The sequence below is a fragment of the Ursus americanus genome, chromosome 8 (genome assembly GCF_024610735.1).
Source record: "Ursus americanus isolate L20-20 chromosome 8, mUrsAme1.1.p, whole genome shotgun sequence".
Taxonomy (NCBI): Eukaryota; Metazoa; Chordata; class Mammalia; order Carnivora; family Ursidae; genus Ursus; species Ursus americanus.
This window is the reverse complement of record NC_142134.1, coordinates 30,559,761-30,586,749: the sequence shown is the minus strand read 5'-3', so window position 1 is coordinate 30,586,749 and position 26,989 is coordinate 30,559,761. Positions and strand designations below refer to the sequence as shown.

The following is a 26,989-nucleotide window of genomic DNA, read 5'->3' as shown; positions in this document are numbered from 1 at the left end:
GATAAGCATGTGAATGAATGGAGGAAGGTGAACAAAAAACAAAATTTAGAAAGATGAGGTCTGATAGGGGAGCAGTGGATAAGAAAATCAAAAAAGGAACAGTAATTTAAAGTTTATTCCAGCTATAATGCAAGTTATTCTGACTTTAAGGTAGCATGACATGACATAGTTCTGAGTCCATTCCCAACATATTCTGTTGTACTTCTCTCTGTTTTATAGATCCATGCAATCTCTGGTACTAAGGGGTCGTCTGGGTTTGGATCACATAGCAATGAAGAAATGGATAAAAGAACTTTAGAAATAGTTAAAGCAGAAGACCATTGTGAACTTAGAATATGAAGACAAATGCTGCCATTACTGTTGCTATTTGGATGATAAATTCTTGTTGCAAATGCAACCTTAGGTGGTTTGAAGGTATAATCTGTAGGAAAATGAATTATCAAAAAGAATACACTGCCTTGATATGAGCTGTCATTAGGTCCCATAATTGTTGCTTGCCAATGAAACATGAAATCCCCAACTGGATCTGCAGAATATTGTGCTGGTGAGTCATGGGCCAAGTCACCAAGTTCCTTATTAATCCGTTTCAGTGCCATAGTCTGTGCTTTTTGTCTGGCTCCTCATTCTCTCGTTGTGTACACAAAGGTCCAGCCAAAACTCTTGATTATTTGGGGCAGCAGGGAAGGATTGTCTCTTCATCTCATACTGGCTCTGACAGACACAGGCGCAGAGAGGCTGGGTCCTCCCTCAAGCTGTAGCCTCGGCCTCCTCCCTGAGGGAAGCTGATACCTCCCCATAAAGGCTCATGCTCAGGACACAGCCCTCATAGTTGGTTTTCTTTTCTTTTCTTTTCTTTTCTTTTCTTTTCTTTTCTTTTCTTTTCTTTTCTTTCTTTTCTTTTCTTTTCTTTTCCTTTTTTCTTTTCTTTTTTCTTTCTTTCTTTTTTTTTTGAGTCTTTACAGTTTTCTATATATAATATTATGTCACCTGCAAATAGAGTCTTAATTCTTCCTTTCCAATTTGGATGATTTGATTTGATTTTTTCTTGCCAGTGACCTGGAAAGGACTGCCAAGTCCTGTATTAAATAAAAGGGGCAAGAATGGGTATCCTTGTCTTACTCCTGGTTTTAGAGGGAAAGCTTTCAGTTTTTTACCTTTGAGTGCCATCTTAGCTGTGGGGTTGCCATATATGGCCTTTATTAGGTTGAGGTGTTTTCCCTCAGTACCCACTTTGTTGAGAGTTTATATCATAAGTGGATGTTGCCTTTTGTCAGTTGTTTTTTCTTGCATGTATTGAGATGATCATATAACTTTCACCCATGATTTTGTTGAGGTTGTTGTTTGACTTGCAGATGTTGAGCCATCCCTGGAATAAACCCCACTTAATGATGGTATGTGATTCTTTTAATACATTCCTCTACTTTATTGTTAAATTCAGCTTGCTAATATTCTGTTGAGGGTTTTAGCATCTATGTTTATCAGGGAAATTGGCCTGTAATTTTCTTTTTTTGTAGTGTTCTTGTCAGGTTTTGGTTTCAGGTTAATGCGGGTCTCACAAAATAAGTTTGAAACTGTTCTCTTTTATTTTTTTGGAAGAGTTTGAGAAGAATTGGTATTAATTTTTCTTTAAATGTTTGGTAGAATTTGCCTGTGAAGCTATCTGGTCCTAGATTTTATTTGTTGGGAGATTCGATTACTGATTCAGTCTGTTTACTGATAATTGGTCAGTTCAGACTTTCTATTTCTTCATGATTCAGTCTTGGTGGATTACATGTTTCCAGGAATTTTCCCATTTCTTTTAGGTTATTCAAATTTTGGCAACTTTTTCATGGTAGTCTCTTATGATCTGTTCATATCTGTGTGGTATCAATTGTAATGTCTCTTTCATTTCTGATTTTATTCATTTGAGTCCTTTCTTTTTTTTCTTCATTAGTCTAGTTTTATGTTTTCTATTTTATCTCTTCAAAAAAATGGCACTTAGTTTCATTGATCTTTTCTGTTGTCTTTTTAGTCTCTATTTCTGCTCTGTTCTTTATTTCCCTCCCTCCCTCTACTAATTTGGGTGTAGTTTATTCTTTCTCTAATTCATTGAGGTGTATAGTTAGTTTTTTTTTTTTTAATATGGGATCTTTGTTTTTAGGTGTTTATCCATATGAACTTCCCTCTAGAACTGCTTTTACTGCACCTTATAAGTTTTCTTGTTTTATATTTGTATTTTCATTTGTCTCTAGGTATTTTTTTATTTCCTTTTAATTTTTTCTTTGACCTGTTGGTGGTTTAGTACTGTATTGTTTAATCTCTACATATTTATAAATTTTCCAGTTGTCTTTTTTGAATTGATTTCTAGTTTTATAACTATGCAAGGAAAAAACTACAGTCTTCTTTCTGTGTTTCTCCTTTACTTGTACACTACTACCACGCTCACAACACTTGTGACACTTCTGGCCACTAAATGTGTGGGTTTTGTTTTTTTGGGGTTTTTGTTTGTTTTGTTTACCACATCAAGCAATTCTCTGTGACATCACCTGGGTGTCCTTGAATTTAACTCAATTCTGACACTAGCTACCTGGAGACAACATCAGATCTCGCAGGTTAAGGGCTCTTGTCTCGTGAGATGCTACTTCAGATGCCAATTACAAGTAGTACATCCTCTGGTTACCTATAACTTCTGTTCAACTTGGATACCAATTGGAAGTTTTCATGACCTCTTCCCCCTTGGTTTTGATTATTTGCGAGAACAGCTCACAAAATTCAGGGAAACACTAAATTACATTTATCAGTTTATTAAAGGATATGAAAGGCCACATAAGACAAGGTCGAGGCGGTTTTGGAGATAGCAGGCTCTATATCAGTGAATTTGGGGTATACAACCCCTAAATACATGGATATGTTTTCCCATCTGAAAGCTCTCCGAATCCTGTATTTTGGGGATTTTTATGAAGGCTTCCTCACATAGGCATGGTCAATACTAATTCCAGTTCTAGCCCTTCTCCCCTCTCTAAAGAAGTGGGAGGTGAGGTTAAAAATTGCAAGCTCCAATTATGCTGTGGTTTTTCTGGTTTACCATCTCCCCCCCCCCCCCCCGCCCCGGCCACATCCAGGAGCCCACCTAGAATTACCTCATTAGAATAAAAGATGCATAAAAGATGCTCTTAGTACTCTTATTGCTTAGGAATTTATGAGTTTCAGGAGCCCTGTGTCAAGGACTGGGGTCAAAGACCAAATGTTAGAACAAAAGATGTTCCTAGTGTACTTATCACCAAGGAATTTATAAGGATTTTAGGAGCTCTCTGTCAGGAACTGGGAGCTGAAACCAATATATGTATTTCTTATTGTTTCACAATAAAACACTTCTGACACTTTCAGCCACCAAATCAGGGAAGTTGTTTGATATGATTTCAGTTTTCTTAAATTTATTTAAACGTTTTTGTGGCCTAACATATGATGTATGTGAAGAATATCCCAGAGCCAGGCAATCAAGTTTTATATCTCCTGTGCACCTGCCACAGAAGCCAGCATGGCAGACATGTGTACAAGCTCATTCCAGTGAGACAGTGGTGATCTGGAATGGGTGAAAGTGTGAGCGTGAAAGTGGCACCCACTGGACTCCAGGGAGGATTGCAGTCTGTTGCTAGATGTGTGCTGAATTTGAAGCCTACTCCTTGGGCAGGAGCTTTTAAAGTATGCAGTGAGGCCTCTTTCAGGGAAAAACTGGGAGATGGGCATTTCTCCCTGCTGCCTCTGCTGAGCCCTTAGGGGCTAGCCAAGTTAATAAAACGCCCATTATCAAAGGCCGAACATGAGAGTGAAAGCAACCAGGTCAATATTTTTAAAGGTCAAGAAGAGAAAACAGAATTTGGTCATGAAATCAAAGGCTTTCAGATAGTTCAATTTTATAATAGGATGCAGGTAGTGGTTGCTATAATTTTAATTCCACAAACATTTCACTGAAAAATGAGTAAACTGGATGCAGGCCATCATCTTGCCATGTCCTTAGGTAAGGAGTGATGCTAAGGCTGGATCCACAGTAAGAGCCAAGGAGAATTAGTGGTCTATCAAAACTAAATGGATGGGTAAATCATTTTACACAATTTTAACTATCTGTAGTTTCTCTAGCAAAGGACAAAACTACAAAATTCACCAAAATTAAGTTAAAATATTCTGAGGATTTGCACAATAATAATGATGCTGTGAATAGCCTTCTTAATGTTCTTGTGTCCATGCCCAATGTTTGAAACACAGTTAAGCTCAATAATTTTTGGAGGGGGATGACTTTTGATTTGGAGTAATAAGTTTCAATAAATACCCATACGGTTTGCTTTTTATTTTATTTAATTATTGCCAGTTTTTCTGTTGGCATGACATATTTCTAACTCTCAAACAGGCAGTAAACCCTTGAGAGCAGAGTTTGATCTGAGAAGCTAAGTTGTGAAAAGTCATTTTGTCAGAGGAGGAGGGGAACCTTACGTCACAACTTCTTGCTGGAATAAACTGGAGGAGTCCCATCTCTGAGGCATACCTGCTTGAGGCCCCAGATACAACTACTCCTTTTTTTCCTTCTTCCCTCTTTTTGCACACTTCCGGTAACAAAAGAGACAACATTGGGTGGTGACAAATACAGCAGTTGCCACACAGGCCAGCAGGAACCCAATCACATCCAAAGAGTGGTACTGGAACCAGGTGAGGTCATGGGAGGCTGGCCTGAGGTGTTTGGCTCCTTTGTGGCGCATGACAAACTCGATCCAGAAGACTGCTCGATCCAAGGGCTTTATAGGCTGATCGTGGTGGATTCTTGATAATGTCATGGCATTCTCTTTGTATCTAAAGGAGAAACATAAAGACAGTGACATTGAAAGGAAGCTAGTTTGCCTAATCCTGTGATTCCCATGAAAGGTTTTTGAAAAGTGTCATACAAATGATTCAAGATAAATGTCATAGAATTATAGAAGTGCTACGTTTTTTGTTTGGGTCCTCTTAGGAGATTTGGGTTTTAAATTGGAAGTTTCCCATCAATGAATATTTTAAAAAGTGAAAGTGGAAGTTAAGTTAGGATAGTTTAATCTTTTCTAACAGAGAAAATGATAGGGGTCATTGTGACAGCTATAAACGAGATGGTGGGAATGCACCATATTTTAATTTCCATATTTATGCATTTCTGTTGCATATATACATAAAAGTGGATTTGGTGAAAAGAAGGTTCATGTTTGATAATGATTTCTTTGTTGGCTGAATTATTTAGAAGTGTATTGCTTAATTTTCAAAGTTTAGATATTTTTAGTTATCTTTTGGGGGCATTATTTCTTTTTTGGGGTGATCATTTCTAACTTAATACTAGTCTGACTGGACAATATATTCTTTATGTTATGTAAAATTTCAATATTGTATCTTGGTTTATTCCACAGTATATGTGGTCAATTCCATTAATAATTCTATATGCCCTTGAAAAATGTGTTTAAAATCTGTTCTTTTTTTAAAGTTTTTTTTTTTTTAATTTCAGTTAGTTAACAGACAGTGTAACATTAGTCAGGTGTACAATATAGTGATTCAACATTTCCATACAACACCCTGTGCTCATCCAAGTGCACTGCTTAATCCCAATCTCCTATTTAACCATACCCCCTCTGCCCCTGGTAACCATCAGTTTGTTCTCAGTTAGTTTCTCTTGTTTCCTTCTGCCTCTCTTTCTTTCTCCCCCCCCCCCCCCCCGCCTTTGTTTGGTTTGTTTTTTAAATTTCACATATGAGTGAAATCATATGGTATTTGTCTTTCTCTGACTGACTTATTTCATTTAGCACAATACACTCTAGCTCTCTCCATGTCGTTGCAAATGGCAAGATTTCATTCTGTTTTATAGATGAGTAATATTCCATTGTATATATATATACACATCTTCTTTATTCATCAGTCAGTGGACCCTTGGGCTCTTTCCATAATTTGACCATTGTAGATAATGCTGTTATAAACATCAGGGTGAGTGTATCCTTTTGAATTAGTATTTTTGTATTCTTTGGGTAAATAGTAGTGCAATTGCTGGATCATAGTTCTATTTTTAACTTTTTGAGGAACCTCCATACTGTTTTCCAGAGTGGCTGCACCAATTTGCATTCCCATCAACAATACAAGAGGGTTCCCCTATCTCCACATCCTTGTCAACACCTATTGTTTCTTGTGTTGCTGATTTTAGCCATTCTGACAGGGGTAAATGTGTTCTTCAAATCTTTTTTGTACTTATTATTTTGTCACCTCTCTGTATATTATTGAGAAAGATCTTTAAAAATATCCTATTATAACTACAGATTTGTTTATTTTGGTTTTTCCTTTTGTCTACTTTTACTTTGTTTACTTAGAGGATATATTAGAAGGTATTACCAATTAATAATTTGTATTGTTTTGAAAGAGTAACCTACTTATTATTATGAAGTATTTTTCTTTATTTTTTCTCATGCTTCTGATCTTTTATGTCTGATATTAGTATAGCTACAACATTTTTCTATGATTACTGCTGAAATAGATCTACCAATGTACTTACTATCTTCCTGTACACTATTATTTAAGCATGTCTTGTAAACAGTATATATAGTTAATTGTTGAAATCTTGTCTGACAATCTTTGTATTTAAATGAGTTTAGATTTACTGGAAGTACTGACATATTTACATTTGCCTCTATTACCCCATCCAATATTTTGTTTTCTATTTGCCCAAACTGCTTTAAATGTATATATATTTTCTATTCTTATCTCCTTAAAAGTATTTTTAAATTCAATTGCACTACTGTTTTCTTTTGGTAATACATTTTTAATGTATTCTTTAGGTGATATCCTCCTAAAATTATAACGCCGATAGTAGTAACAAAAATGCTAAGTTGATGGTTGCCATGTTAGGCACTACAAATGCCACGACATTATTTTCCTTTGGAGTATTGAAAAATTTAGTTATTAAAGAGTTATTTTATCAAAATTAAAAAGTTTTCTGCTTGAAAGGACACCAATCAGAGAGTGAAAAATCAACCACCCAGAAAGGAAGAAAGTATTTGCAAATCAAATTTCTGATAAGGTATTTGTATCCATAGTATATAAACAATTCTTACAATCCAATAATGAGAAGATAAATAACTCAATTCAAAAATTGGCAGCTAAAACTAATATAACATTGCATGTCAATTTTACTTTAATAATAAATTTAAAACATTTTTAAAAATCCATATGATACATAAAAGAAGCCAGTTACAAAAGACCATTAATGGTAGGTTCCATTTATATGAACATCCGGAAGGGCTAATCTATAGGGACAGAAATTTGATTAGTGGTTGCTTGGGCAGGGAGAATGGAAAATGACTTCTGAGACATATGGGGTTTCTTTTTAGGGTGATGAAAATGTTCTAAATTTATGTTGTGGGGATGGTTTCATAGTTTTGTAAACATGCCATATATATCTTTGAATTTTATACTTTTAACAGGTGAATTATGGTATGTAAATTACATTTTATTACAAAATCTATTCAAATAATGATAATCAATTTTTGAGCAAAATGAGATTTATAATTTCAGAAATTCTAGACACTGCATTGATATAACCTATGATATTTTTTCTAATTCATCATTCTCTCCTATGGGTTCTATCATATTTTATAAGAAGTGTCCTTTTTACAATTACCTATATTACTTTACATTTTTGTTGTAGAAAATTGTTGCACTAGTTGCCTATTAAATCAATGAGGTTAAAATGAAACTTTGAAATAGATGGTTGAAAATAATAGTAGATTTAAGATCAGTTAATCACATTGCTAATTTCAAAATTAGCCTCAAGAATGGGATGAAACTCATAGTCACTGTTGACAGAGAACCTATCTATAAGTTCTATCTATTGAAAAAAATTGTAATACTCATGAAGGGTCATTAGTGACTGTCCTCAAAGCATTGAGCAAATCTGTACTAGACATTGTGTGGAAGTTCAATATGACAGCTGGTTCCTTGGCCTTCATGTGGGCAATGTTATCAGGTTGATCCACAAACGAAGGAATGCCCATCATGGGGATCCAACATAATTTTAGATGAAGAGACATCTAGTAAAACCCTTGACATGACAGATAAGGAAACAAGGACAAGAGATGTTACATAAGGAAAACCAATAAAATACTGATGTAATAAGAATACTCATATTACATGTACTTTTTTTTTAAAGATTTTATTTATTTATTTGACAGAGACAGCCAGCGAGAGAGGGAACACAAGCAGGGGGAGTGGGAGAGGAAGAAGCAGGCTCCCAGCAGAGGAGCTTGATGTGGGGCTCGATCCCATAACACCAGGATCACGCCCTGAGCCAAAGGCAGACACTTAACGACTGTGCCACCCAGGTGCCCCTATGTGTACTTATTTTCATATTCAATTAAGTATAAATGCAATCATAATGTTTCGTGTTTAGAGGTTAGACAAATGAGATTATCAATGACCACTTAAAACATATAAAACATTTTAAGGTAGTCATTATAATTCTAGTCAAAAAAGGTAGCAAATTACTAATGATATGTCTATTTATTTTAACCATTTATTATACTAGTTCTCATCTTCCAGATTTAATATTATGCTGTTTAATTCTTTTTGATTGGTGGGGGAAGTAGCTTGCTTATATCTACTTGTTCCATAAGTTATTTTATTAAGAGTTTTACATCTTTTGATTTACAAAATCAATGCAATCAGTTATTTGTAAGAATGAAATAATTCTGATATTTAACAACTTATTACTAATAAATTTCTGCTTAATAAGTATGTTTAGCTTCTTTTATATTACTAATTATTAATGACCACTTCCAAGAAAAATTTCAAGTGGTAATTTTTAAAATGGATCCAGTGTCATCAAAATAATTAGGTTCGAAGATTCTTCAAATGTAGAAAAGAAGAACCTATTGTCACTTTATAAATAACAGCGTAGCTGTTGAAAAATATCAAATATTGTGATGATACTTTTATTTAACTGCTGATGTTTCAAGGATGTGCTATAGTGCTTTGACAGCATTGATTAATATGGTTTCCTATAGCCAAGCCATTTCCAAGTGCAGTGCCAAAATTAGGTATAGATTTTGGAGTTCCCAGCTATGCTCATAAGCTGGATTCTAATTTATAAGTGGTTAACATCTATTTGCTACGCGAGTATTAAAGTAATTTCAGGTTCTCAGCAAATTAGGGTAAGTAATAAGGAGAAAGCTATCCCAGTGAGAAAACTAAAAAGTAGTTCACAAATACGCAGAGACTCCAAGCATATTCTGTATATGAGAAATAATTTACAATTATATTTTATAGAGAAGGGGCATCTGAAACTTTCTCATGCTAGGCTTGCTTCCCGTTGATTCCTTTTTATATGCCCTTTTCCTTCTTCAATCAGGAGGAGTTAATATTCTCATGGGTCAGAAACAGAGTCCTTATTCTGATGGTTTAAAGCACAGAGTCTCCTTAAGGGCTAGACCTACCTCTTCAGACTTTAGCAGGACCAAGTCCACAAGGCCGGTTTTTCTCTTTTTTTTAAATCATTGGGGCTGGATGAATACCTAGACATAATTTGGTGAGCGCTAGGCCATCCTTTCTCTGAACAGCACCCTGAAAAACACACTAAATAAGCCTATTCCAAAATTTATGTAAGAGAGGCCTGGATTACTTGGGAAGCCTAAACTGCACAGTGCCTTTCAGAATTTTATGATTTCCTGCTTAACACTACTGTTAAAATTAACTTTTTTCTGAGAACATCAGTGATGTAGACAGAGCCTTCGAAATCCTGTAAGGAAAAGGAGCGAATGACAACAAAATTTGGTGATTTCTGTACCTGCCCGTGATACCATTATAATACCAATTTATCTGAGATAAATTGGCTATCATAATACCAAAAAGTAAACACTTTTTACTTTCATGCAAGAAATTTGTGTAATCAGACCCTTTACAGAGTTAACAGACACATTAAGTAGTTGTCCACTATTAAGGTACTTTCTCTACCTTTTGTGGAATCTGGGCAAGGGCTAATGCAATCACATTGGCTCTTTGGCTCTTTCTTATGTCATGTTATTGACCATCGACCCCAGAGTAAAAACCATACCACAATACCATTTTCTCCAGAGCTCTGGACAAACACTTCCATTTCCTGTGGGGAAAGATTTGTTCCATCACAAAAGAGCAACAGCGTGGAGAGCACTCTTGAAATGAGTGCTATGAACAACTAAATCATGTATTATTAGGAATTATTAGAGTCGTGGCTTATTTTTTTATTGTGGTAAAGTATATATAACATAAAGTTTACCATCTTAACCTTCCTACGTACATAGTTCAGTAGTGTGAAATATATTCACTTTGTTGCGCATCCAATGTCCAGAACTTTTTCATCTGGCAAAACTGGAACTTTTGCCCATTATACCATAATGCCCCATTTCTCTCTTCACCATTCCCTGGCAACCATCATTCTACTTTCTGTTTCTATGAATCTGACTAGTCTAGATTCCTCATAGAACTGGTATCATACAGTATCTGTCTTTTTGTGATTGGCCCATTTCACTTAGCATAATGTTGTCCTAAGGTTCATTCATATTGTAGCACGTGTTAAGATTTTCTTCTAAGTTTGAGTGTTATTCCACTGTGTGCATATATGACATTTCATTTACTAATTCATTCATCAGTGGACAATTGGGTTGCTTCTACCTTTTGGCTCTTGTGAATAGTGACGCTATGAAGATGGGTGTGCTAGGAGCACCTGGGTGGCTCAGTCGTTCAGCGTCTGCCTTCGGCTCAGGGCGTGATTCCAGAGTCCTCGGATCGAGCCCCGCATCGGGCATCGGGCTCCTCTGCTGGGAGCCTGCTTCTTCCTCCCCCACTCGACCTGCTTCTGTTCCCTCTCTCGCTGGCTGTGTCTCTCTCTCTCTCTGTGTCAAATAAATAAAATCTTAAAAAAAAAAAGATGGGTGTCCTAATTGCATTTCTTTTTGAATATATACCTGTAAGTGTTATTACTAGATCAAATGGTAATTCTATTTTTAATTTTTTGAGGAGCCTGCATTCCCTTTTCATCAGTGGATATTTATAAGAGGCCTAATCCCTTATTTCCTTTGGGAGTATACAATTGATATGAGATTGATTTCCTTTATCATGTGTATTTGTGCAGATGTGTGTGTTATATTTATAATGTTATTAATGACTAACAGATTCTTGTAAGAGGCCACACAGCAGGATATTAACTCACCTTTAATTCTTTATGATTGTAGTTGTATTAAACCACTTGTGTTTATTCCAGGTAAATTTTCTAGAGAATTGCTTTTGTTTCATCATTAGTACTTTATTTCTTTGACAATGAGCATTAAAAAAAATCATATTGTGTTTGGGATGACTTTATATAATTTTTCTCCTAACCTTAACCTTTGTCAGAATTTCCCAGGCTCTCCTCTTAAAACACTCTCTGAAGATTGGAAATTAAGACGTGCTGTCATTCATGAGTCCAGTATTACTTTTGGAATTTCCATAAAATAGCTCTAAGATTCCTATTTATAATCCAGAAATTTATAGTAACTTACTTCAATGACAATATTTTTGTCTTCTTTATGTATAACACCTTTGTCCTGAAATCTTACTGTAAAATTGGTGTCTCATTGGAATGTGCTTTGTGTAACTGGCAGTGAGGGGCGGGGCCCTGGTCATCACCACAGTGAGGGCCCCAGGTGGCCCTTGCACCACAGTGGGAGAGCTGCAGCAGGGCTCTCACCAGCAGGGCTGTGGTCACCCTCCTGAGTAGCTCAGTTCAGACTAGATAAAGGTCCTGGTGAAGATGTGTTTGCCTGGAATTGTTTTGTAATTATTCTGACTTGTAGTCCCAGATCCTTGCCAATTTAGGAATATTTATTACTTTCTATACTAGAATAATTCCTCATTGCTCAATGTACTCTTCTACCAAAAAAAAGAAAGAAAGTGAGAAAGAAAGAGAGAAAGAGAGAAAGAAAAGAAAGAAATATATAGGAGCTAAAATTTCCTAGATATCTCGTCAAAACTACACTTATCTTTGTTTTTTTTTTTTTTTTCCTTCTGGTCTTTCTGTTTTAAATTCATTATTTGTTATTTTCTCTCTGGAAAATAATGATTAATCCTTCCAGTATGAAGAGTATAATTTCTCATTATATTTATTGTGTATAGCTTCTCTTAAAAGCTTTTTAAAAATATATATAGAATAAAGAAAAAAAATTTTCAAACTTTGACCTTGCAAACTATACATTATCCAGAGAATTCTTCAAAAACATAATTCTAGGGATGCCTGAGTGGCTCAGCTGGTTAAGCGGCTGCCTTCAGCTCAGGTCATGATCCCAGAGTCCTGGGATCAAGTCCCACATCAGGCTCCTTGCTCAGCTGGAAGCCTGCTTTTCTCTCTCCCTCTGCCGCTCTCTCAAATAAATAAATAAATAAAATCTAAAAAAAAAAAAAGTATAATTCCACCCTGGGGCGCCTGGGTGGCTCAATCAGTTAAGTGTCCCCGTCTTGATTTCGGCTCAGGTCATGATCTCAGGATCCTGAGGTTAACCCCCACATCAGATTGTGCCCTCAGTGGGAAGTCTGCTTGGGATTCTCTCTCACCCTCTCCCTCTCCTCCCCTTCCCCCCCCACCCCACGCACACACACACTCTCTCTCAAATAAATAAAAAAATATTTTTCAAAAATGTATAATTCCACCCTGATGATATTAGTTTCACATGAAAGTACACCTACTAACTTTGGGCATCCTAGTAATCTCTGGGAGTCAGTAACCTATAGTAACATTTATAGTTACCTATGCTCAATGTTTTGTTTCATTAGCTCTCTGCTGATAGCCTTCTTCAACCATGCTGTAGAAGATGGTTCCCTATAGTTTCCTATAATCTTCCTTTAGGTTCATCACTGACTTGGACTAGTTGTTCTCATTCTATGACATCCTCATAAAAATAACACAGGCTTATTGAAAGAATATTTGAAAAGTATGAAAAAGAATAAAAAAGGAAGTAAGATTCACCTCTAGTCTCCATCCAGGTATATCCTTGATGTGAAAAATACATGCATTTTTGCACAGTTTGATTATTTTTCTCTGTATAGTTTTATAGATTCATATTATGAAGTCAAAACGTATAAACCTTTTTAGAGAGAGAGCGCGTGCATGTGAGTGAGGGGGAGAGGTGGTGGGAGAGGGAGCCCAGTGTGGGGGTCCATCTCACGACCCTGAGGTCATGACCTGAGCCAAAATCAAGAGGCAGTCGCTTAAGTATCACCCAGGCACCCCAAAACGTATAAACATTTTTAAAGAATCTTCTTGCAATTTTGCCAAATGCCTTATTTCTTAAAAGGAAAGTACAGAAATATTCTGGGATCTTCATAATTAATGGAAAGCAAGTAGTTAGTAAGAACAATTTATTTTGTATAATAAAGAATATGGACAGGCTTCATGATCACTGACTTGGATTCAAGTCTTGTTTTGCAACTTAACTACAGCAGCTACTGTTAGTGATTATTATGATTATAGTAATTATTATGATTATACATCTGTTCATCCTTCTCCTTGTCCTCTTCCTCCTCCTCTTTATCCACTCCTACTGACATTGTCACCTTCTCTTAGTGTGATGGAGGACATCTCTCAAGAATATGTTTAGATTGAATAGAACTTTCACTAATCTTACTTCAGCCTTTACCCTTGTGAAATTTTCCACAGGTAGCCTAAATAATTTGTAATCAAGAGAAATTGCATTAACCCTTGAATAAGATCTCAGTTTTATGTTGCTGCTAATCAAATGATAGACAAAAAGGATCTCTGAATACTTTAATAGTTCAGTAAAGGATGCTTGTTGTCAATGTCTTAAAGATATACTATCAGTTTAAAACATATAGATTCTCTCATAAGGAATATCATTCTATATACTAACAGTGTTACACTTCGTAATTTTAAATTATGGGTAGTTTTCAGATAGAAGTGGTAGAAATTTAATAAGTGTGCAGAATTTATGGTCCTTATTATACATGCAATGTCCATTTTCTCTTTGATTATTTTGACATTATGATGTTGAGAATCGTGTTCCCTATGGAATCTTTACTGAGATTGCATACAGGCTTGGTATATGGCAGAGAACTCTTGCTCCAATAAGCAAATCCATTTTATGCTCTAAATGTTGAGCTCTGGTATCAGAAATGAGGAATTATTTAAATGCTGTAAAGAAGGCAAGTAATTTTGGGTTTGGCTGCCAGTATTGTTGGGGCACACATAATATTGTCGAGGAATTGTCTTCTTAAGCTAGAATACTGGTGAAGAGCCTTAACTCTTACCAAAAAAATGTGAGCATTTCAGCTTCCTCATCTGGTTGTCAAACTACACATTTACTCTCAAGTACCGTACAGAATATCTGCTCTCTGCAACTTTGCTAGAAAATACAATCTTTATTTTTTGGAAACCAGTTCTTATTCAATGAAGAATCATATCAAATTGGGCTGACACATTTTAGATTTTTAATAATACTCCTAATAGTAACAAAATCATGACAATAGTTAATATTACCTTTGTATCACTATGTGCCAGAGACATTCTAAGAATTTTATAGATATTAAGTAATTTTTTCACTGAAAAGAAATATGAGGCCAATATGTAAAGAGTAAGCATAGCCATATCTTTAATGTCTGGTTTTTCCATCATATTGCCTGCACTCTTGCAAAAACCTTCTAAATGATTCTCTTTCTCATTCTTGCCCCTCTGCAATCCAATCCAGTGACGGCATCTTGAATGCTTTTTGAAAAAGGAAATCTGATCATATCTTTCCCTTTTCACACTCCCTTTTCTCCTTTCATTAGCTCCCTAATGCCCTTAGAAGATGCTTCAAAATCCTTATAATTATTTTTCTCTAACATACTAGTCCAACATCACCTGCCTCTTTATTCAGCCTCTTCTACTAGACAAAACTAGATAAAACTTCTTGGAACCGCCATTATTACTTTACCCGATTTACTTTTCTCGGGAACCGCCATTATTACTTTACCTGATTTCCTCTCTCCCCATCCCTTCCTCTTATAACTACACATCCTTCAGGTCTCACTTATCAGTGATATGAGATACTTTCTAGGATTCCTGCTAGATGTTCTTTAGTATTGTGGTCTTTCCTTATTATAATACTTTTCACACAATTTTTATCACATGCTTATATTCTGTCTTTCCAAGTAGAATGTCAGGTGTGTGTGGGTGGAAATTGTGTCTACAGTGTTCTGTGAATATCCAGCACTTACCTCTAAACTATGCTAGTCACTTTAAGAATATTCTTTGAATGAATGACTGGTACTTTCTTACGCATTGAATAATGAAGACCTTAACTGACCCTATTCCCAAAGTCTCCAGGTATATGTTATTTTGCAATGATAATGAAATTCACCTTATTGTAATGGTATTGAAATATTTATATTTTAATTAGATCATTTTACCCAGCTTCCCATATCTTTCTCGCTGTAATCAGACATTCTAAATAAAGAATACAGAATCATTTCTACTGAAAACGAAGAGTAAACAAAGCAAAACAAACAGAAATAGGTTACTGTAGGCAGGGGTTTAGCAGGTTTGCCATTGAGTCCTCCAACAAATTGAAAATGTGGTAGGAGTGTGTGAGGAAATTCAAAATTCCAGTAGGTTCAAATGAGCCATATTTCAACTTTCCTCATTAACTCAGATAATGTAGTAGGTCTTCTTGAAGGGAAAAAAGCAAGCAAAACATAGAGGAAACAGGATATTATAATGTGAATATACCAGGTTATTTTCTGAAAGGAGCTTGAAATAATTTAGCCAAAGGTGTTTAAAAGTGTCTGTGGTTTGCCGATAAAAATATGTAAATGTATATATCATTTATAAATATATATAAAAGAAAAAGTGCAGTAGACTTTAATCTCTAATGTCACATCCATACATTCAGAATCATGAACAATTATTCAGCCTAAGCCACTAGATTATTTAACATGCATTTGTTTACTCTGTGCAGCTGCAAAAGTAGCTAATGCAAATGTAAAAACTGATTTCAACTCCTCAATAATTAACCCTACCACACTCATGGAAGCACTTTTTCCTAGAGTACTCTAGTCTAGTTTCTATAATTTAGCAGGACATTTGATCCTAGCTTTCCAAAAACATTGTGAGGTTTTTGAGAGTATGCTTCCTACTATATTTTGTTCATGTTAAGAGCTTAATAATACTTCTGCATTAGATAAAAATACTTGCAAAAATAGCTGGCAATTGTCATAAAGTACGGAAATAGATGTGTTCACCCTTAATTTTGGCTCATTTTTCTTTAATGAAAAGACATAATTTTGAAAAAATATAGACTAATAACATACTTCATACTTCAACAAGATTTGTAAGTACTTAGTTAAGGAACATGCAATCATTAAAAACTTCAAATTGTAGGTTCCTGAGTCTGGGGTAGAGCCTCTGTACCTTTCACTTGTGAAGGAGTCCTTCATAGAATATGGCAAAACAGTCTAATCTAAACAAGGAGGAAACAATTTCCCTCAATGCTCCATAGACAGTTGTGCTAGAAATATGTAAATCCTAAGTGTACGTCTGCTTCGATACAGTTCATGAAATTTCTAATGCCTTCTATTAAAGATGGAAAAAAAAGTATAGTAAAATTTATATGTAGAATGACTAAAGAGCACAGAGAATTTTTAGGGTACTGAAACTACTCTGTACAATACTGTAGTGATGAATACATAACATTACAAATTTGTCCAGACTTATCAAATGTATAACCCCAAGAAGGAACCTTAACATCAACTATGGACTTTAGAGGATAATGATCTGTCAGTATAGTTTCATCAATTGTAATACATGTCCTCCTCTGCTGGGGGATGTTGATAATACAGGAGGCCATGCATGCGAGGGGACGGTGTATAACGTGGATCTCTACTTAATATTGCTGTGGACCTAAAACTCCTTCTTAAAATAAAGCCTGTTACAAACAAATAAACAAGAATGAATATGTGATTGCTTAAAGAACTCCTCAGTGCTTCAATTCGTGGTTTATACTCCTTGGAATGTTCCGTATTAGCAATGGGCCACAGGGTTTTAAGTGACCTTATAGTTTAAGCATTCCATATATTTGTGAGATTGAGAGATCATTCTATATTTTCATCTCATCATTTCACTTATAAAAGACAATTTCCTTTAACTTTATACAAGGTCACCTTCCTAGGCACTTAGAATTAAGACTTCATGCTACCAATTAAAAACATGACTTACCTAGTACTTTGCTGTAAAACCGATTCCAACTCTTCTCATTAAATGTTTGGAACTTCTCATTGAAAGTCAAAATAAAGCACATATATCATATTTTTCACTCTCTCCATGAATGTCATTTGATCACTTAATTCTGACATAGTAACACATACATAGGATGGAGGGAAAGTAAGTCCTCCGCTATACTATTCAAATGCATAGCCAGGAGAGAAGCGAAGACTGTACACTTAAAGGTGTTTTAAGTAGGTCCGCCAGCAGCTCACCACAGGGTCCAATAGTATCTGCAAGAATGACATCGAACCTTGATTCTTGTAGTTACGAGTTTCTTATTTAAACTCTGCATCTTTACAGAGTTTATTTATCAAGACAACGAGAACATTTCCAAATGGCTTCTTGTATTAGTGAAAAACTGTGTCCAAAATGTATATTTTGGTCGATCACATATCCATTTATGGACCAGTTGCATTATAGAAACTTCAGTATCATTTTTAGTTAAAGATGTAAGATTTATCTCAAATTTAATAGCAGATTATTTGTTGGGATCAATAAGAACAGAAGCTGAAGATGTCAGAACAGTCACTTCATGACCTCTCTGGACAAGTTCATCCAGGATTATCTTTGTATTGATCCAGTGGCTGTATTCTGTGGGCCACACCAGCACCTTTCCACAACTCCCAGAGCTGAAGTAACAGCTCAGCTGTAGCAGCAGCAGAACTGAAATCCTTTCTATAGACATTCTGCTGCTTTTCAAATTCCTCTTCCCTGTTGTCACTACTTGTATTTATATCAAAGGAGAAATCAATCAGGAAGTTAAAATATAATTCCTATATCTCGAAGTAAATACATTATATAAAAAGTGTTTTTATGGCAAGTGGAGAACTTAAGATGTAAAAGGTAGATGTAAAATGTTGTGTGGACATGTTTTCCTTTCTCTTCCATTTATATCTAGAAGTAGAATTGTTGGGTCATATGATAACTGTATGTTTGATCTAAGAAGTGACTGGAGCAATGTGAAACAATTCCCACCAGTAACCTATAGTGATTTCAATTTTCTATATCTTGCCACCACTTATTATTTGTTTGATTATAGTCATGTCTGTGGGGTTGAAGTCATATCTTATTGTGGTTTTTGGTTACCTTTTCCTGATGCCTAATAATGTTAAACAACTTTGCATATGCTTGTTGACCACTTGTATATCTTTCTTGGGAAAAAGCCTATTTTGAAACTTTGTTGATTTTATTTTTAGAGTTTTTTCTATTTCTGACTTTTTATTTGATTAATGTTATTTGTAAATTTAAGTTGTACAGTGTGTTACTTTGATAATTTATATGTTTTAATATTACTGCCATTAAAGCATTATTATGACATTACCTCATTATAGTATAGATTTATTGACTATATTCATTATATTCTACATTAGCTCTCTATGGCTCATTTACTATTCATTACAAGTTTGAGCCCTTAAACACCATCGATCTTATCCCTCCACCTCCCCTCCCTCAGGAATGACCATTTTGCTCTTTTTTTAAACAGCTGATTTTATAAACTGCCACTTTACTGAAATCATTACTTAATTACAAAGGTTTTTCATGACTTCTTGGGATTTTCTATTTTTAAGATCATATTATCAGCAAATAGTGATAATTTTGCTTCTTCCTTCTCAATTTGGAAGCCTTTTATTTCTTTGGCTTGCTTAATTGCTCTAGAGAGAACTTCTAGTACTGTATTGAATAAGAGTAGTGAGAATGGGCAGCCTTGTCTTATACTTGATCTCAGAGGAAATCTTTTCAATTTCTCTCCATTGATTATAATGTTAGCAGTGGATTTATCACATATGGCTTTTATTATGTTGAGGTACATTCCTTCTATACTCAATCTGCCAAGTGTTTTTATCAAAAAATGTTATTTTGTCAAATGCTTTTTCTGCATCTATTGAGATAATCAAGCGTGTGATTTTTATCTTTTGTTTGTGATGTGATGAATTGCATTTATTGATTTATGGAGGTCGAACTATCCTTACATCCAGGGGTAAATCCCCCACTGATCATGGTGTATAATCCTTTTAATGTGTTCTTGAATTCAGATTGCTGATACTTGTTGAGAATTTTTGCATCTACATTCATCAGAGATATTGGTCTATTCTTTTCTTATCTGGTTTTGGTAATGTTGGCTTCATAGAAAGAGTGAAAATGTTTCCTCTTTGATATTTTGCAAGAGTTTGAAAGGGATTGGTAGTAACTTTTTAAATGTTTGCTAGAATTCATCTGTCTGGCTCTGGAGTTGCTGTGTTAAGAGCTTTTTGATCACTGACTTAATGTTTTGATTCATTATTGGTCTCTCTTGTTAACTTTTAAAATTGGATTGTCTTATTATTGAATTGTATGGTTTTTCATATAGTCTGATATAAATCCCTAATGAGATATATAATTTGCAAATATATACCCAATTCTGTGAATTTTTTTTTCACTTTCTTGGTGGTGCCCTTTATAGAATACAAGTTTTAAATTTTGATGACATCCAATTTCTCTATTTTTAATTTGGTTGCTTGTGCTTTTGGTGCCATATCTAAGAAACATTGTCAAATCCAAGATCACAGTTTTAACACTATGTTTTTTTCCTTAAGAGTTGTATAATTCTAGTCTTATATTTAGATATTTGATCCATTTTGAGTATTTTTTGCATATGGTTTAATGTAGGATGTCCAACTTCATTCTTTTGCATGTGGATAATCAGTTTTTCCAGAAGAATTTATTTAAAAGAGTGTTCATCCCCTTGTCGAAAATCAATTAGTCATCACTGTGTGAGAATATTTCTGGTTCTAAAATCTATTCTATTGATCCATATGCTTATCTGTATGCCCATGTCACATTCTTTTGATTACGGTAATGTATAGTTTTTTTTTCTTCCAAGTTTTTATTTAAATTCCAGTTAGTTACCATAAAGTGTAATATTAGTTTCACATGTAGGATTTAGTGATTCATCACTTACATACAACACCCAGTACGGTGTAGTTATTTTTAAATCAGTGTAATTCTTCCAGTTTTATTCAAAATTATTTAAAGATTGTTTGACTATTTTTAGGTCCTTTGAATATGAGTATGAATGTGAATATATGAATTTTAAGACTAGCTTGTCAATTCATGTAAGAGTCAGCTGGGATTTTGATAGAGATTATATTGAACTATATATTAATCTGTGTAGAATTGCTATTATAAAAATGTTTAAATCCATGGATATGAGAGGCCTTCCTTCTATTTAGAAATTTTAAAGTATCTTCCTGCCATGTTTTGTAGTTTCCATAGTATACATTTTGCACTATCTTGTTAAATTTATGAAGTATTTTGTTCTTTTGATGGTATCGTAGTGGGACTCAATTTCATTTTGGATTATTTGTTGCAGTTTTGTATTGTATATTTTCCAATGAATTCCCAGAGTTTTTCTCCGTATAAGATCATGTCATCTGCCCATTTAAATAGTGATATATCTTCCTTTCCAATGTGAATTTATGTTCTTGCCTAGTTGTTTTGGTTTGAACCTTCAGTACAATGCTGAAGACAAGTGGTGAGAATGGATGTCCTAATCTCGTTTCTTATCTTAGAAAGAACGCATTTAGTCTTAACCATAAAGTATGATGTCAGCTGTGGGTTTTTGTAGATGCCTCTTATCCATTGAGGAAGTTCCCTTTTATTACTAGTTTACTGAGTATTTTTATCATGAGGGTATTGAATTTTGTAATAATTTTCTGCGTTTATTGAGATAACCATGCAGTTTTTGTTTTCATTCTATTGGTATGGGGTATAATAATCATTGATTTTTCAGCTGTTAAAGCAACTTTTGCATTCCTGGGATAAGTCCCAGTTTTTCTTGGTGTATAATTCCCTTTGTATATCACTGGAATTGGCTAACTAGTATTTTGTTGAGGACTTTTGAATTTATATTCATTAAAAGATATTGTCTTTAGTTTTTTCTTGTGATGTCTTTATGTATTGGTAATATCAGGGCCTTATTGAGTAGATTGGCAAATGTTTCCTCCTTTTCTATTATTTGGAGGATATTTTTGAAGAACTGATATTAATTCTTTAAATCCTTAGAATTATCACTGAAGTCATTTGGGCATGCACTTTACTTTCTAAGTAGTTTTTTGATTGCCAATTTAATATTTTTTTGTTATAGGCCATTCAGATTTTCTTTTTAATCTTGAGGCTGTTTAATAGTTCATCTTCTCAGGGGCACCTGGGTGGCTCAGTTGGTTAAGCATCTGCCTTTGGCGCAGGTCATGATTCCAGGGTCCTGGGATCAAGCCCCGCATCCAGCTCCCTGCTCAGCAGAGAGCCTGCTTCTCCCTCTCCCTCTTGCCTGCCACTCCCCCTGCTTGTGCTCTCTCTCTTTCTCTCTCTGTCAAATAAATAAATAAAATTAAAAAAAAAAATAGTTCATCTTCTCTGCACTGGCATTGGAGTTTCTGTTGCAATGTGTTGAGTGGGTGATGAAAGAGTGTCATTTTTCAAACGCTATAGGTCCTTGTTGATCTTTTTTTCTAAGTTTTTTATTTAAATTTCAGTTAGTTAACATAGAGTGTAATATTAGCTTCAGGTGTAGACTTTAGTGATTCAACACTTCCATACAAAACCTGGTGCTCATCACATCAAGAGCCCTCCTTAATACCCTTCACCCGTTTAACCCATTCCCTGCCCACCTCCCCTCTGGAACCATCAGTTTGTTCTCTGTAGTTAAGAGTCTGTTCGTGGGGGGGGGGTGCCTGGGTGACTCAGGGGTTTAAGCATCCAACTCTTGATTTCAGCTCAGGTCATGATCTCAGGCTCTTGAGATCAACCCCTGCGTTGGGCTCTGTGCTAGGCATGGAGCCTGCTTAAGATTCTCTTCCCCCCCCCACCAACCTCCCTCCAACTCCCCTCTCTCTCAAAAAATAATAGTCTATTTCCTGGTTTTCTTCTTTTTTCCATTCTTTCTGTCTTTAACCATGTCTTAGCAAACAGTATAAATGTTTATTTGCTGTATGTTCTTACAATTCCCAGAGACTTAATTTTTTATGGTAAAATCCATTAAAAAAACCTTTAAATTCCAGTGTAATTAACATACAGTGTGATATTAGTTTCAGGTGTACAATATAGTAATTCAACTATTCTTTTTTTCTTTTTCTAGTTTTTATTTACATTCCAGTTAGTTAACATGCATTGTGATATTAGTTTCAGGTGTACAGTTTAGTGATTAATGAATTACATACAACACCCAGTGCTCATCACAAGTACTCCCTTAATACCCATCACCTATTTACCCATTTCCCCGCCCCCCTCTCCTCCAGCAACCCTCAGTTTGTTTTCTGTAGTTCAGAGTCTGTTTTCTGGTTTGCCCCTCTCTTTTTTTTCTCCCTATGTTAATCTGTTTTGTGTCTTAAATTGCACATGTGAGTGGGATCATATAGTATTTGTCTTTCTCTGATGTATTTCGCTTAGCATGATACTCTCTAGCTCCATCCATGTAGTTGCAAATGGCAAGATTTCATTCTTTTTTATGGCTGAGTAATATTACACTGTATACATATACCATCTCTTCTTTATCCATTCATCAATCAATGAACATTTAGACTCTTTCCATAATTTGGTTATTGCTGATAATGCTGCTATAAACGTAGCGGTGCATGTGTCCCTTCAAATCCGTATTTTTGTGTCCTTTGGGTAAATACCTAGTAGTGCAATTGTTGGATCATAGGGTAGTTCTATTTTTTAACTTTTTGAGGAACCTCAGTACTGTTTCCGAGAGAGGCTGTACCAGTTTACATTCCCATCAACAGTGCAAGAGGGTTCCCCTTTCTTCACATCCTTGCCAGCACCTATTGTTTCCCATGTTGTTAATTTTAGCCATTCTGACAGTTGTGAGGTAGTATCTCATTGTAGTTTTGATTCACATTTCCCTGATGATGAGTGAAGTTGAGCATCTTTTCATGTGTCTATTAGCCATCTGTATGTCTTCTTTGGAAAAATGTCTATGTCTTCTGCCCACTTGTTAACTGGATTATTATTATTATTATTGGTGTTGAGTTGTGTAAGTTCTTCATACATTCTTCAATTCTTCAATTTCTTTCATGAGTGTTCTATAGTTTTCAGAGTACAGATCTTTTACTTCTTTGATTAGATTTATTCTTAGGTATGTTATGGTTTTTGGTGCAATTGTAAATGGGATCGAGTCCTTGATTTCTCTTTCTGCTGCTTCATTATTGGCATATAGAAATGCAACAGATTTCTGTACTTTGATTTAATATCCTGTAACTTTGCTGAATTCATGTATCAGTTCTAGCAAATTTTTGGTGGAGTCTTTTGGGTTTTCTACATAGAGTATCAAGGCATCGGCAAAGAGTGAAATTTGATTTTTTCCTTGCCAATTTGGATGCCTTTTATTTCTTTTTATTTTCTGATTGATGAGGCTAGGACTTCTAGTACTATGTTGAACAACAGGGGTGAGAGTGGGCATTTGTGTCATGTTCCTGACCTTAGGGGAAAAGCTCTCAATTTTTCCCCATTGAGGATATTAACTGTGGGTCTTTTGTATATGACTTTTATGATGTTGAGTTATGTTCCATCTATATCTACTTTGCTGAAGGTTTTAATTAAGAATGGATGCTGTATTCTGTGAAATGCTTTTTCTGTATCTATTGAGAGGATCGTGTGTGGTGTATCACATTGATTGATTTGTGAATATTGAACCACCCCTGCAATCCAGGAATAAATCCCACTTGATCGTGGTGAATAAATCTGTTAATGTGCTATTGGATTTGATTTGCTAGTCTCTTGTTGAGAATTTTTATATCCATGTTCATCAGGGATATTGGCCTGCAATTCTCCTTTTTAGTGGGGTCTTTGGTTTTGGAATCAAGGTAATGCTTGCCTTGTAAAATGAGTTTTCAAGTTTTCCTTACATTTCTATATTTTGGAACAGTTTGAGAAGAGTAGGTATTAACTCTTCTTTAAATGTCTGATAGAATTCCCCTGGGAAGCCATCTGGCCCTGGACTTTGTTTGTTGGGAGAGTTTTGATTACTGATTCAATTTCTTTGCTGATTACAGGTCTGTTCAAATTTTCTACTTCCATTTTCAGTTTTGGTAGTTTGTATGTTTCTAGAAATTTATCCATTTCTTCCAGATACCCACTGTGTTGGCATTTAATTTTTCATAATGTTCTCTTCGTTGTATATCTGTGGTGTTGGTTGTATCCCTCCTCTTAATAGTAATGCTATATTAAGAAGAGGTCTAGACTGTCCAGAGCCTGGTGCTTTAGGGAGTGTTTCTGGTGTATGCTGTGTGCATTCTAAGCTACAGTTATTTTCAAAATGTAACATTTGTAGCTTCCCATTTTTCAAACCTATTTAATTGTAATATTGTCACAAATGTTTAATTTTTTAAAAATGTAGAAATATCATTCCAGAGGTCTTTCACTGCGTAACAACATGCCCTCATATGCAGGGTCCTACAACATCAATAATCTTTTTATTATTAGCTCTCATAGTTCTGGGTGTCAGCTGGTCTCAGCTAGCAGGTTCTTTGGGTTGGTTTGAGTTTTTCAGGGGGTTACAGTCATATAGTGGCTGAGGTGTAATCATCTGAAGGATGTTTATTCACACATCTAGTGATAATTTGGAAATACTCAAATTGCTGTGGAGCTGGAACAACTGGGATTCTAAGGAACCTCTTTGTAATGTCTCCACCACTTGGAATGTGGCACAGGGTTCTAAAGTGAGTGGACAGAGAGCAAGGGAGGGAAAGAAGGTGAATGAGAAAGAGAGAGACAAAGAATGTATTGCCTTTTCTATTAGAGCCTTGAAAGTTAAGCTGCATCACTCCTGCTGCATTCTTTGTGCTGAGACCATGTAAGGCCTGACAAAGTTCAAGAAGAGACATGATGAGAGGATTCTCATAGTTTTTGTAGTCATGTTTCAAAATCACCATAAATATAATCTTTTTGAAGCCAGCAGAGGTCACTAAGCTACTGTAAAATTCATGAAATATTGACATTAAAAACAAAGTAAAATAGTTAAGAATTGTGAGTTTAGATCTTCACCTCTCTTGAAATTTTTAATAAACATTCTACCATATTTATTACTATATATTTTAGATGAAAGATTTCTTAAACATGAAACAAGGGCCCAAACTTGTAACAATAGATGGTATATAAGATTTTGGTCATTCAGGTATTCTGATTGAGATTAACCTGAATGACATTACTGAACTGATAGCACACTATCAAAATCTTGGAACTTGTTATCTTGAACCAATATGTTTATTTCATTAACAGATTTTTTGTTCAGTATATTAATACATGAAAACCATGTTGTGAAATGTCAAAAAATGAGGACATATATAAATGTCTAAATTACCATCATTTGACATTCTGTGTATTCTTTCAGAATGTTTCCTTTGTGTTTATACAAATTTATATATATTTTATTTTATTGCCAAAAGAAAATATCATGCTTATGTTTTTTCCTGGAACTTGTTGATTTAGCAATGTGATGTGGGGAACATGCAACAGTAGTGCCTGTAACCAAATCTTCGCTAGAATTCCTGTACACATCATGCCTTTCATTGGAGGTGTGTTTCCTGATAGATATTTCGGTACTTCAGGGAACATACTGTACATAAATATGTGCGTGTGTATTTCTACATGACTGATTCCTCGATGTAGAATTGCAAGGTTAAACAGTATGTTTACATTTTATTTGAAAGCATCATTCTGCATTATCCATCATACAAATTGTTTTCTCAGATTCTTTTTTCCTTTTTTGGCAGAAGGCGATTTCTTTAATTTGATAGAGTGTTCAGGTATAGTAAGGCAATAACATGCAATATTGGTGAAACAGTCAAGTTTTTCACTGAGATTGGGAAGAAGATAAGAATGATCACTATTTCACTTCAATTTGATATTGTATTTGGGGTTCTGGCCATAAAGTATAGCCAAAAACCCCAACGGATTGAGTAGGAAAAATCGGGCAGTGGGAGGGCAGAAGGGTAGGACTTGGACTCGAAGATTCCAAACCAATCCAAACCACAGTTGAAAGTTTAGAAAATGTTATAGGTGTACAACATAAGGTGGCCCCGGAAGCTAATTTTAGGGGTACAAAATCAGCCATTTATAAGAGAAACTGACAGAATATAAAGGTAACAATGTCCTTATCTTGCTGAACTGTAATTCTCTCACTTTGGCATTAATTCATAATATTTACTGGAATGACCAACTCCCAGATAATTAAAACAATTTTAATTATTTAAAACACTTACTTCTGTAGGATATATTCTACCACTCGAAGTAGAAACAGAAGCCAAAGAATGCCTTACTGGACAACAAGCTCACCTTAGGTGTAACTGATCCAGGGCTCCGGAGCCACAGAAAGCTTCACAGTGCCACCAGTCAGTCACAGTGCGCTGCTCCCTGCCAGCTGCATAGTGGGACTGCGGCTTCGCAGCTCAATACAGCAGACGTGTCCTCTGAAGGCATCAACGAGGAACAGGCTGCCACGTTAAGAGAGGCCCAGGCCTGCAGTGATCCCTCAACCCTTGCAGAGCTTGCGGACAGCCGAGGACCCCAGCATGACTCCAAGTCCCCAGACATGGATCAGCACGGTTGATCACCGTCTTTGCTGGAGTGGTTGGGGGGATACGAAGCAGAGGCAAGGCCCACTGAAGGAGTGGTGGGCTGCGATGTGACCCTCTAAGCGCAGGGCAGCGGCCCACGGCA

The 26,989-nt window shown here is 35.4% G+C and overlaps 2 pseudogenes; both read right to left on the bottom strand.

The window, feature by feature from the left end:
• Nucleotides 1-17,978, bottom strand: part of LOC123775901 (UDP-glucuronosyltransferase 2B31-like) — a 41,731-nt pseudogene extending 23,753 nt beyond the window's left edge.
• On the bottom strand, nt 88-596 carry LOC123775898 (ubiquitin-conjugating enzyme E2 D3-like; annotated as a pseudogene).
• Nucleotides 17,979-26,989: the final 9,011 nt, after the last annotated feature.